The sequence below is a fragment of the Arachis ipaensis genome, chromosome B4 (genome assembly GCF_059453495.1).
Source record: "Arachis ipaensis isolate K30076 ecotype BB chromosome B4, ASM5945349v1, whole genome shotgun sequence".
Taxonomy (NCBI): domain Eukaryota; kingdom Viridiplantae; phylum Streptophyta; class Magnoliopsida; order Fabales; family Fabaceae; genus Arachis; species Arachis ipaensis.
Window position 1 is genome coordinate 81,744,026 of NC_142439.1, and position 14,092 is coordinate 81,758,117.

General features: G+C 39.0%; 1 non-coding gene across 1 annotated transcript; it reads left to right on the top strand.

The window, feature by feature from the left end:
* The first annotated feature begins 1,965 nt into the window (after positions 1–1,965).
* On the top strand, positions 1,966–2,073 carry LOC148568123 (small nucleolar RNA R71). The gene has a single exon (XR_015882366.1). It is a non-coding gene; the product is annotated as a small nucleolar RNA R71 (small nucleolar RNA).
* Positions 2,074–14,092: the final 12,019 nt, after the last annotated feature.

A 14,092-nucleotide genomic window follows, 5' to 3' on the forward strand; every position in this document is an offset into this window, starting at 1 on the left:
GTTCAGCGCCAGAACCATTCTCTGTTCTGGCGTTGAACGCCCAAAACATGCTTCTTACAGGCGTTTAAACGCCAGTAAGGTCTTCCTCCAGGGTGTGATTTTTCTTCTGCTGTTTTTCATTCCATTTTCAATTTTTATATTTATTTTGTGACTCCACATGATCATGAACCTAATAAAACATGAAAAATAAAGAAAATTAGATAAATAAACATTGGGTTGCCTCCCAACAAGTGTTTCTTTAATGTCAATAGCTTGACAGTGGGCTCTCATGGAGCCTCATAGATGTGCAGAGCTTTGTTGAGACCTCCCAACACCAAACTTAGAGTTTGGATATGGGGGTTTGACACCAAACTTAGAGTTTGGTTGTGGCCTCCCAACACCAAACTCAGAGTTTGACTGTGGGGGCTTTGTTTGACTCTGCTTTGAGAGAAGCTTTTTAAGCTTCCTCTCCATGGATGCAAAGAGCGATCCTTGAGTTGTAAACACAAGGTTGTCCTCATTTATTTGAAGGATCAATTCTCCTCTGTCCACATCAATCGCAGCTCTTGCTGTGGCTAGGAAAGGTCTTCCTAGGATGATGGATTCATCCTCATCCTTCCCAGTATCTAGGACTATGAAATCAGTAGGGATGTAAAGGCCTTCAACCTTTACTAACACGTCCTCTACTTGTCCATAAGCCTGTTTTCTTGAATTGTCTGCCATCTCTAAAGAGATTTTAGCAGCTTGCACCCCATAGATTCCCAGTTTCTCTATTACAGAGAGGGGCATGAGGTTTATTCCTGAACCAAGGTCACACAGAGCCTTAAAGATCATGGTGCCTATGGTACAAGGTATTAAGAACTTTCCAGGATCCTGTTTCTTCTGAGGCAATGTCAGTTGATCCAGATCACTTAGTTCATTAGTGAACAAGGGAGGTTCATCTTCCCAAGTCTCAATACCAAATAATTTGGCATTCAGCTTCATGATTGCACCAAGGTACTTGGTAACTTGCTCTTCAATAACATCCTCATTCTCTTCAGAAGAGGAATACTCATCAGAGCTCATGAATGGCATAAGGAGGTTTAATGGAATCTCAATGGTCTCTAGATGAGTCTCAGATTCCTTTGGTTCCTTAGAGGGAAGCTCCTTATTGATCACTGGACGTCCCAGGAGGTCTTCCTCACTGGGATTCACATCCTCTCCCTCCCTTACAGGTTCGGCCATGGTAATTAATTTAATGGCCTTGCACTCTCCTTTTGGATTTTCTTCTGTATTGCTTGGGAGAGTACTAGGAGGGATTTTAGTGATCCTTTTACTCAGCTGGCCCACTTGTGCCTCCAAATTTCTAATGGAGGACCTTGTTTCATTCATGAAACTTATAGTGGCCTTAGATAGATCAGAGACTAAGTTTACTAAATTAGAGGTATTTTGTTCAGAGTTCTCTGTCTGTTTCTGAGTAGATGATGGAAAAGGCTTGCTATTGCTAAACCTGTATCTTCCACCATTATTAAAGCCTTGTTGAGGCTTTTGTTGATCCTTCCATGAGAGATTTGGATGATTTCTCCATGATGGATTATAGGTGTTTCCATAAGGTTCACCTAAGTAATTCACCTCTGCTATTGCAGGGTTCTCAGGATCATAAGCTTCTTCTTCAGAAGATGCCTCTTGAGTACTGTTGGATGCAGCTTGCATTCCATTTAGATTCTGAGAAATCATATTGACTTGCTGAGTCAATATTTTGTTCTGAGCCAATATGGCATTCAGAGTATCAATCTCAAGAACTCCCTTCTTCATAGGCGTCCCATTACTCACAGGATCCCTCTCAGAAGTGTACATGAACTGGTTATTAGCAACCATGTCAATGAGTTCTTGAGCTTTTGCAGGCGTTTTCTTTAGGTGAATAGATCCACCTGCAGAAGTGTCCAATGACATCTTTGATATCTCAGATAAACCATCATAGAATATATCCAGGATGGTCCATTCTGAAAGCATGTCAGAAGGACACTTTTTGGTCAGCTTCTTGTATCTTTCCCAAGCTTCATAGAGGGATTCACCTTCTTTTTGTCTGAAGGTTTGAACATCCACTCTAAGCTTGCTCAACTTTTGAGGAGGAAAGAACTTGGCTAAGAAAGCCATGACCAGCTTATCCCAAGAGTTCAGGCTGTCTTTGGGTTGAGAGTCCAACCACACTCTAGCTCTGTCTCTTACAGCAAAATGGAAAAGCATGAGCCTGTAGACTTCAGGATCTACTCCATTAGTCTTAACAGTATCACAGATCTGCAAGAATTCAGTTAAGAACTGAAAAGGATCTTCAGATGGAAGTCCATGAAACTTGCAGTTCTGCTGCATCAGAGAAACTAGCTGAGGTTTCAGCACAAAATTGTTTGCTCCAATAGCAGGAATGGAGATGCTTCTTCCATGTAAATTGGAATTTGGTGCAGTAAAGTCACCAAGCATTCTCCTTGCATTATTATTATTTTCGGCTGCCATCTCCTCTTCCTGTTCGAAAATTTCTGAAAGGTTGTCTCTGGACTGTTGTATTTTAGCTTCTCTTAGTTTTCTTTTCAGAGTCCTTTCAGGTTCTGGATCTGCTTCAACAAGAATATTCTTGTCTTTGCTCCTGCTCATATGAAAAAGAGGGACAGAAAAATAATAATAATAATAGGGGTCCCTTTTACCACAATATAGAGGTCCCTGTATGAGTAGAAGAAAAGAAGAAGAGAAAATCCGAACACAGATGGAAGAGGGGGTTCGAATTTGGTGAGTGATGTGAGGAAGAGATGTTAGTAGATGAATAAACAGAAGGAGATGAGAGAGAAGGAGAATTTTCGAAAATAATTTTTGAAAAAGAGTTAGTAATTTTCGAAAATAGTTTTTGAAAAAGGTTGGTAATTTTTTCGAAAATTAAAATCAAAAATTAAAACAATTAGTTAATTAAAAAGAAATTTTGAAAAAGAGGGAAGATATTTTCGAAAATTAGAGAGAGAGTTAGTTAGGTAGTTCTGAAAAAGATAAGAAACAAACAAAAAGTTAGTTAGTTAGTTGAAACAAATTTTGAAAAGATAAGAAGTTAGGAAGTTAGAAAAGGTATTTTGAAATCAAATTTTTGAAAAAGATATGATAAGAAGATATTTTTGAAAAGATATGATTGAAATTAGTTTTGAAAAAGGTTTGATTTTTAAAATCACAATTAATGACTTGATTCACAAGAAATCATGAGATATAATTCTAGAACTTAAAGTTTGAATCTTTCTTAACAAGCAAGTAACAAACTTGAAATTTTTTAATCAAAACATTAATTGATGATGTTATTTTCGAAAATTATGAGATAAAATTAAGAAAAGATTTTTGAAAAATATTTTTGTAATTTTCGAAAATAACTAAGAAGAATGAAAAAGATTTTATTTTTGAAAAAGATTTTGAAAAAGATAAGATTTTTAAATTGAAAATTTGATTTGACTCATAAGAAACAGCTAGATTTTAAAAAGTTTTGAAAAAGTCAACTCAAATTTTCAAAATCTATGAGTGAAAAAAGGGAAAGATATTTTTTTTTATTTTTGAATTTTTTTATGATGAGAGGGAAAAACATGAAAAAGACTCAATGCATGAAAATTTTGGATCAAAACAATGAATGCATGCAAGAACACTATGAATGTCAAGATGAACACCAAGAACACTATGAAGATCATGACGAACATCAAGAACATATTTTTGAAAAATTTTTAATGCAAAGAAAACATGCAAGACACCAAACTTAAAAATCTTTCATGTTTAGACTCTATGAATGCAAAAATGCACATGAAAAACAAGAAAAGATGCAAAACAAGAAAACATCAAGATCAAACAAGAAGACTTACCAAGAACAACTTGAAGATCATGAAGAACACTATAAATGCATGAATTTTTCGAAAATTTTATGCAAACTTTAAAACATACAATTGACACCAAACTTAAAAATTGACTCAAGACTCAAACAAGAAACATGAAATATTTTTAATTTTTATGATTTTCTTATTTTTTTGGATTTTTCAAAAATTATTTGAAAAAGAAAAATAAGGATTTCAAAATTTTTAATATGAATTCCAGGAATCTTCAATTCTTAGTCTAAAGCTCCAATCTGAGGGTTAGGCATGGCTTAACAGCCAGCCAAGCTCTAGCATGTAAATTACATCCATTGAGGTGATTAGTTGAAGACCAATCCCAAAGCAGTTTGGGTATGGCTTTACAGCCATATAGAATTCAACATGTTTCATGAAACACTAGAATTCATTCTTAAAAATTCTGAAGAGAGAAATATATTTTTGAAAACATTTTTATTTTAAATTTTTTTTTTCGAAAACAAAGGACAAATTTTTGAAACATTTTTTTGAAAAATTTTTGAAAACTTTTTGAAAAGAAAACGAAAAGAAAGTTACCCAATCTGAGCAACAAGATGAACCGTCAGTTGTCCAAACTCGAACAATCCCCGGCAATGGCGCCAAAAACTTGGTGCACGAAATTGTGATCTCTGGTAATGGCTCCAAAAACTTAGTGCTCTAATCTCAATTCATAATTTGTCACAACTTCGATACAACTAACCAGCAAGTGCACTGGGTCGTCCAAGTAATAAACCTTACGTGAGTAAGGGTCGATCCCACGGAGATTGTTGGTATGAAGCAAGCTATGGTCACCTTGTAAATCTCAGTCAGGCGGATAATAATTGATTATGGAGTTTTCGAAAATAATACTAATTAAACAGAAAATAGGGATAGAAACACTTATGTAATTCATTGGTGAGAATTTCAGATAAGCGTGTAGAGATGCTTTCGTTCCTCTGAATCTCTGCTTTCCCACTGTCTTCATCCAATCAGTCTTACTCCTTTCCATGGCTGGCTTTATACAAGGGCATCACCGTTGTCAATGCTTACATCCCCTCCTCTTGTGAAAATGGTCCAAATGCCCTGTCACAGCACGGCTAATCATCTGAGGTTCCCGATCATGCTGGAATAGGATTCACCCTCCTTTTGCGTCTGTCACTAGGCCCAGCAATCGCGAGTTTGAAGATCGTCACAGTCATTCAATCCCAGAATCCTACTCGGAATACCACAGACAAGGTTTAGACTTTCCAGATTCTCATGAATGCCGCCATCAATCTAGCTTACACCACGAAGATTCTGATTAAGAGATCTAAGAGATACTCATTCAATCTAAGGTAGAACGGAAGTGGTTGTCAGGCACGCGTTCATAGGGAATGATGATGATTGTCACATTCATCACATTCAGGTTGAAGTGCAAATGAATATCTTAGAAGCGGGATAAGTTGAATTGAATAGAAAAACAGTAGTACTTTGCATTAATCTTTGAGGAACAGCAGAGCTCCACACCTTAATCTATGGAGTGTAGAAACTCTACCGTTGAAAATACATAAGTGAGAGGTCCAGGCATGGCCGAATGGCCAGCCCCCAAACGTGATCTAAGATAGCATACAACTGATCAAAGATATCTAATACAATAGTAAGAAGTCCTATTTATAATAAACTAGCTACTAGGGTTTACAGAAGTAAGTAATTGATGCATAAATCCACTTCCGGGGCCCACTTGGTGTGTGCTTGGGCTGAGTTTGAATGTTACACGTGCAGAGGCTCTTTCTGGAGTTGAACGCCAGGTTATAACGTATTTCTGGCATTCAACTCTGGTTTGTGACTTGTTTCTGGCGTTTAACTCCAGCAGCAGCATAGAACTGGCGTTCAACGCCCTTTTACGTCATCTAAACTCGGCCAAAGTATGGACTATTATACATTTCTGGAAAGCCCTGAATGTCTACTTTCTAATGCAATTGGAATCGCGCCATTTTAAGTTCTGTAGCTCCAAAAAATCTGCTTTGAGTGCAGGGAGGTCAGAATCCAACAGCATCAGCAGTCCTTCTTCAACCTCTGAATCTGATTTTTGCTCAAGTCCCTCAATTTCAGCCAGAAATTACCTGAAATCACAGAAAAAAACACAAACTCATAGTAAAGTCCAGAAATATGAATTTAACATAAAAACTAATGAAAACATCCCTAAAAGTAACTAGATTCTACTAAAAACATACTAAAAATAATGCCAAAAAGCGTATAAATTATCCGCTCATCATGCACCCTTTTTCGTCGAAAATTCAGGGCACGCGGCCGCGTGGAGCACGCGGTCGCGTGGGAGGCCATGATTCCCATGTGACGCGAACGCGTCAGCGACGCGGTCGCGTGGATCGATTTGTGCCATTGGCACGCCTCCAGCCACGCTCCAGTCGGACTCTCTGTTCGTTTATTTGTTTTCTCCACCCCCTTTGCGACACGGACGCGTCGCTGATGCGATCGCGTCGCGTGGCAAAAATTTTTTTTTTTAAAAAGAAATATAAAGATATGCAAATGAAAGAGCATGAAAGCACTAATAAAGAGAAGAGTTATGAAAGAAGAAAAACTAAAATTGAAGAAAAGAACGATCATACCGCGGTGGGTTTTTTCCCACCAAGCACTTTGCTTTAACGTCCGTAAGTTGGATGCTCCACTAGCTCAATCTGCTGCGATGTGGGGATCTTCCAAGCAGAAGATCTCCAACTCTTTATTTTTCTACACCTTCTCACCATGGTACAGCTTCAGGCGTTGGTCATTAACCTTAATAAGTTTAGAGTTCGAAGGATGGCTTAGGTGATAAACTCCGTACGGTTCAGCCTTCTCTACTCTGTATGGACCTTCCCATTTTGATCTCAACTTACCGGGCATGAGCTTTAGTCGAGATTTGTAAAGGAGGACAAAATCTCCAGGTTGGAACTCTTTCTTCTTGATATGCTGATCATGTACAGCCTTCATCCTTTCCTTGTATATTCTGGAGTTCTCATAAGCTTCTAGGCGAAGGTTCTTCAGTTCCTGCAGTTACAACTTCCTTTCAGCTCCGGCATTCTCAATTCCCATGTTGCACTCCTTAACTGCCCAGAAGGCTCTGTGTTCTATTTCAACTGGGAGATGACAAGCTTTTCCATAAATCAAGCGGAAGGGACTCATCCCAATGGGTGTCTTGTATGCTGTTCTATATGCCCACAGTGCATCTTGTAGCCTGGTGCTCCAGTCTTTTCTATGAGGCTTTACTATCTTTTGCAAGATACGCTTAATTTCTCTGTTCGACACCTCGGCTTGCCCATTAGTTTGGGGATGGTAAGCGGTTGCAACTTTATGGATTATCCCATGCTTCTTCATCAATCCTGTTAGTCTCCTGTTACAAAAATGGGTGCCTTGATTGCTCACGATCGCTCGTGGTGATCCAAAGCGACATATAATATGGTTTCTCACAAAGGAAACAACAGTGTTAGCATCATCAGTGCGGGTAGGAATTGCTTCCACCCATTTGGAAACATAATCCACAGCTAACAATATATAAAAATATCCATTAGAATTTAGAAATGGACCCATGAAGTCAATACCCCAAACATCAAAAATTTCACAGAAGAGCATATATTGTTGAGGCATCTCATCCCTCCTGGATATATTACCAAATCTCTGGCATGGGGGGCAAGATTTACAAAACTCAGCAGCGTCTCTAAAAAGAGTAGGCCACCAGAATCCACAGTCTAAGATCTTTCTAGCTGTTCTTTGAGGGCCAAAATGTCCTCCACTCTCAGATGAGTGACAGGCCTCTAAAATGGACTGGAATTCTGATTGAGGCACACAACGTCTAATTATCTGGTCAGTGCCACATCTCCATAAATATGGGTCATCCCATATATAATATTTAGACTCGCTTTTCAGCTTGTCTCTTTGATGTTTAGAAAAATGTGGAGGAAATGTGCGGCTAACTAAATAATTAGCAACAGGTGCATACCAAGGGATTACCTCAAATACTGCTCGCAGGTTGTCAAAAGGAAAATTATCATCTATAGGAGTAGAATCATCCTTAATATGTTCAAGGCGACTCAAGTGGTCTGCTACTAAATTCTGATTACCACTCCTATCCTTTATTTCTAAATCAAATTCTTGTAATAGCAGTATCCAACGTATAAGTCTTGGTTTGGATTCCTTTTTAGCTAATAGATACTTTAGAGCTGCATGGTCCGAATACACTACTACTCTAGTACCAAGCAAATAAGCCCGGAATTTATCCAGAGCAAAAACAATAGCAAGGAGCTCTTTCTCAGTAGTAGTATAATTGGACTGGGCAGTGTCTAAAGTCTTAGACGCATAAGCAATAACAAAAGGATCCTTACCGTCGCGCTGAGCCAACGCTGCTCCTACTGCATGGTTGGAAGCATCGCACATGATTTCAAACGGCTGACTCCAGTCTAGTTCTCTCACAATTGTGGCTTGAGTTAGAGCAGTCTTCAGCTTATCAAACGCTTGTTTGCAATCCTCACTGAACTCGAACTCAATATCCTTCTGCAGTAATCTGGATAAGGGAAGTGCCACCTTACTAAAGTCCTTAATAAATCTCCTGTAGAAACCTGCATGGCCAAGGAACGAACGGACTTCCCTCACAGAAGAGGGGTAAGGTAAACTAGAAATAACATTCACCTTTGCTGGGTCTACAGAAATTTCATTATTAGATACCACATGTCCTAATACAATCCCTTGTTTTACCATAAAGTGGCATTTTTCGAAATTCAATACAAGGTTTGTATTAACACATCTATCTAATACTCGAGATAATCCATCTAAGCAAAGGCTAAAAGAATCACCATAAATGCTAAAATCATCCATAAAAACTTCCATACAGTCCTCAATAAGATCAGAGAAAAGACTCATCATGCACCTTAGGAAGGTGGCTGGTGCATTGCACAAGCCAAAGGGCATTCTCTTATAAGCATAGGTCCCAAAAGGACATGTAAAAGTAGTCTTTTCCTGATCCTCAGGAGCTATATGAATCTGGAAATAACCTGTATAACCATCTAAAAAGCAATAATGTGATTTACCTGATAGGCGATCCGGCATTTGATCAATGAATGGAAGTGGGTAGTGATCCTTACGGGTAGCTTGGTTGAGACGCCTGTAATCAACGCAGACTCTCCAAGCATTCTGAACTCTAGTTGCTATGAGCTCTCCATGCTCACTCTTCACTATAGTTACTCCAGATTTCTTGGGTACCACTTGTACTGGGCTTACCCATTCACTGTCTGAAATGGGATATATGATACCTGCTTCCAATAGTCTGGTCACTTCCTTTTTGACAACTTCCAAGATGATGGGATTCAATCTTCTTTGGGGTTGACGGACAGGTCTTGCTCCCTCTTCTAGAAATATTCTGTGCTCGCATACTTGAGGGTTGATTCCCACTATGTCTGCCAAACTCCATCCAATTGCCTTCTTATGCTTCCTCAGTACATCAAGTAACTGCTCTTCTTGTTGAGAAGTCAGTTCCCTTACAATAATAACCGGAAGCTTCTGCTCATCCTCAAGATAAGCATATTTGAGATGTGGAGGGAGAGGTTTCAATTCTAACTTTTGATCATGGGCGGGCTCTGGATTATCTGGGGCTTATGAAAATGGCGAAGTGCTCCCATTGTCAGTTAAGAGGGTCCCCACACTTGGACCTTGTCCGGTGTGCCTCTCTTCAAACTCTTCCTCTTGAACTTCAGCCACACTTTCGTCTATGACATCACACTGGAAGATAGAACGATCTTCTGGGGGGTTGTCAATGACTCCATTCAAATTGAAGATTACTATGCGGCCATCTATTTCAAAGGAGTATGTTCCTGAAAAAGCATCCAATTTGAATTTTGATGTCTTCAGGAATGGTCTTCCAAGTAGGATTGATGATGGCTTATCTGAATCATTGTGGGGCATCTCCAAGATATAAAAATCAGTGGGAAATGTGATCCCTTTAATGTTCACCAAAACATCTTCAGCAACTCCAGCCACTGTAATAATGCTTTTATCTGCTAACACAAAATGAGCTGCCGACCTTTTTAAGGGAGGGAGCCTCAAAACATCATATATAGACAAAGGCATTATACTGACACATGATCCTAAATCACACATAAAATCATAAATTACTACACCACCAATAGTACAACTAACTATGCAAGGACCTGGATCACTACATTTTTCAGGTAATCCTCCCATTAAAGCAGATATAGAACTACCTAAAGGAATAGTTTCTAATTCATTAATTTTGTCTTTATGGATACATAAGTCTTTTAGAAACTTTGCATATTTAGGTACCTGCTGAATAACATCAAAAAAGGGAACAGTTACCTCAACCTTTTTGAATATCTCTACCATTTTAGGATCGGGGTCCAGCTGCTTCCTGGGCTTCCTTGCAAGTTGTGGAAATGGAATGGGAGTAGTGTTTTCTGTGGTGTCTGCGCCTTTTGGTGCTTCCTCCTGTGGTTGAGCTATCTCTCTTCAGCTATGTCCTGTATATCCTCTTCCTCTTCAACATCTTTGATTTCTACCACCTCTTCAGCTGAGGCGTATTCTGGTGAGCTTGGTTCCTCCTGAATCCTCTCCTGCAGTGTGGTTCCGGACCTCGGGGTGATAGAATTAATGCCTCCCTTTGGATTGGGTAATGGTTGAGAGGGGATTCCAGTGGTGGTTGAAGGTTGGTTATTGGAATTTTGTGCTTATCCAAGCTGTGTCATAAAAGCTTGCATAATAGAGGTGAGACCATTCAGACTGGCGTTAATACTATTCATGATGTTACTTTCCATGGTCTGTTGTCTTTTCTCAAAAGATTGTAGTAGATCTTCAGTAGAAGATAAAGAAGAATGAGTAAATTGAGAGGTCTGCTGCTGATTGTTCTGTGGTCCTTGGTTCTGCCTCAGGTGAGGTGCTCTGTAAGGTTGATTTTGCTGCCTGTTGTTGTTATTATTCCACCTCTGATTTCCCTGATTATCTCTGTCTCCCCTGTTATTGTTGTCCCTCCAATTCTGGTTAGAAAATTCCTGCCATCCAAGGTTATTATTTCCACTTTGATTGTACCCTTGGTTGGGGCGGTCATAGAAGTTGTGAGTGGATGCCACCATGTTGTCTTCTTGTTGGAGCTGCGGGCATTCATCAGTGTAATGGCTATAATCAGCACAGATTCCGCAAATTCTTTGTGGGACTAGTTGTTGGTTTTGCTGTGGTGGAGGTTGAGCTTGCTGGGCTTGTTGATTCAACTGCATTTGCTTCAGCAAGTTGGTCATTTCACAGATGCATTAAGTTAGAGCAACAGTCTCTCTGCTAGAAGATACTTCTGCAACAGCTTTTGAACGGCCTGGCTTTTGTCTGTGGTTCCTAGTGGATTCAGCTAAATCACTGATCAATTGCCAAGCTTCATCGGTAGTCTTGTACTTCTTCATAGACCCATTGCTGGCACTTTCCAGTATGGTCTTATCTTGGGGCCTCATACCCTGTGTAATATAGCTGAGTAGCACGATCTTGTCAATCATGTGGTGGGGGCATGCTTCCAGAAGATTATTGAAGTGCTCCCAGTATTCAAAGAGAGTCTCATTGTCATCCTGAACAATTGTGGAGATATCCTTCCTTAGCTTATCAGTAACTTCAGATGGAAAGAATTTCTCCAGAAACTCCTTTCTGAGTGTATCCCAGTTGGATACATTTGCTAGAGGCTGAGTGTAGTACCACTCTCTTGTTTTTCCCTCAAGAGAAAACAGAAAAGCTTTCAGCAGAATTGAAGTTTCATCAGTGCCATCACGCCTGACAGTAGAACAGGCTGCCTGGAAATCTCTCAAGTGCTTGATAGGCTCTTGAGCAGGTAGGCCATGAAACTTGGGCATCAAATTTAGCAGTGCGTGCTTTATTTCAAAATCTGTAGCTACCGCTGGATGATGCGCTTGAAACGGTTGCAATGTAAAATCAGGGGCTCCTTCCTCCTGGATGGTAACTCTCCTAGCTGCCATGTTTTCTGCACGTAAAACAACCGAATCAGTAGAACGGGGGCTGGTTTCTTCCTCATCAATTTCTCGCCTTATTCGTGAAATTATCCTTTCAATTTCAGGATCGAATATTAGCAAGCGCGGATCAGGAAGTGAACGCGTCATTTGACGGAAGAAACATGCAGCTCATAGTAGCAAAATAAAATAAAATGCAAATAAATAAATTCTAATTAATAAAATTAGCACTCTATTGCAACTCCCCGGCAACGGCGCCAGAAATTGATGAGACGCAGAAGCTGGTGAATTAAAAATTATTAAAATGGTTACGTTGCAAGTATAGTTCTTAACTCACCGAAAATCTGCCTATCAATTTAGAAATATGTCACAGAGAGTTAAATTAAAAATTACTGGGAGTTTTAAGTCCCAGGTCATCTCCCAACGAGTTGCAGAAAAGTGTGCTATCTTATTAATCAGATGTTCGAAGAAGTTGAGTTGGGTAAATTGGAATTTAAATTGAGGAAATTTAATTAATATGAATAAAAGCCTTGACTGGGAGTTGATTAGTTGGAATTTCTACTATTGATGGAGTGATTGTAAGATTAATTTATAATTAATGGTTGTTCTGTTTGGTTATCCTTTACTAAGTAAGGGAAAGTCAAACAAGCTGGAATGCCAGATCTGTTCACAAGTTGCAACCCACTTAGTTCAAAGGGATTGGTGTTGGTGACAGGATAGCAATCCAACATTTAACCCAATTACAAATTTTTCTTTCAATCCTTCCAACTCAAGAGTTCCTTTTAATCAACTCCCCATCAAGTAAGAAAACTACTCACACATTGTAAATAAAGAATCCATAGCACATGAAAGGGAATTAAAAGAAGACATGATTATTGGAATTGAAATTGAATTAAAAAGAAATAATCCTTGCATTAAATAATCATAAAAGTATCGGAATGACAAAATTGAATAAAGCAAAGAACATGGAGGAATAAAACCAAGTTAAGAGAAAAAACTAGAATGACGTAGTCTTGATGAGGAAATATCTCTTCTCAATGTTCCAATGCTAAGACCAATTGAAAATTAAAATTCTAAAACCTAGAGAGAAAACCCTAAGAGAGTAAAACTAGAACTAAAAATTGTCTCTAATGAATGTGTTATTTGTTTCTGCATGTTCTCTGACTCTAGTCTGCTGTTCCAGGCCAAAAACTGGGTCGAAATAGGGTCCAAAATCGCCCCCAACGAATTCTGCAGATTATACAGATCGCACATGTCACGCGATCGCGTCATCCATGCGGACGCGTCATTCGCGCTTTTCCTCGCCACGCGTTCGCGTCGTCCACGCTACCGCGTCACTTGGGTTTTCCAATCCGCGCGGCCGCGTGAACCTTGCGGCCGCATCACTGCGATTTGCTCTCCTTCGCGCGGTCGCGTGAGCCATGCGACCGCGTCACTTCTCGCTGGTTATCTCCTCAAATTCTTGGGTTCCTTCCATTTTTGCTAGCTTCCTTTCCAATCTCCAACTCATTCATGTCCTATAAAGTCTAAAACACTTAACACACAGATTACGGCATCGAATGGAATAAAGGGGAATTAAAATTGAATAATTAAAGTCTCTAGGAAGTAGTTTTTAAACAGGTAATAAATTCCGGGAAGAAATCTAATATGCATGCTAATTTAATGAATAAGTGGGTAAGGATCATGATAAAACCACATAATTAAACACAATATAAACCATAAAATAGTGGTTTATCACTGCTCTGTACACTGCATTTTCATGTTTATATTTCTTATATGTAATTGCAGCTTTAATTTTGATTCATATGAACTATTTGATTGCTGTTTATTTTCCGGGACAATCCAATTTTAGCCGGAATGCTGCCCAAATTTCTGTAAAATGTTTTCATTCATGTTTTGGTTTTGGCATTTTTGAACTCTGCTTTCCTCTGCTTTAACCAAACCAATTCATGACTACTCGGGCATGCTTTCTTATCCTTTTTGATTTCCTGGTTCCTAAACTGCATTTTTGATGTTTGATTCCAATTTTTGCTTTCTCTATATCTATTTGAATCATCATCACCCTGTTTTCCTTGTTTGGATATGAGTTACTTATAGTTTCTAACTGTGAATACTTGTTACTTGGAATATTTTCATTATGCCACTTACCTTAACCCGCTTTTTACTGACTCACTAATGTTAACTTCTTAAACTCTTTTTCAATTCTAACCAACCTAACCTTTCAAAACTTCTCTTCTGATTTTCTTTCACTTTCTTTTAACATTCTAACCACGGCAT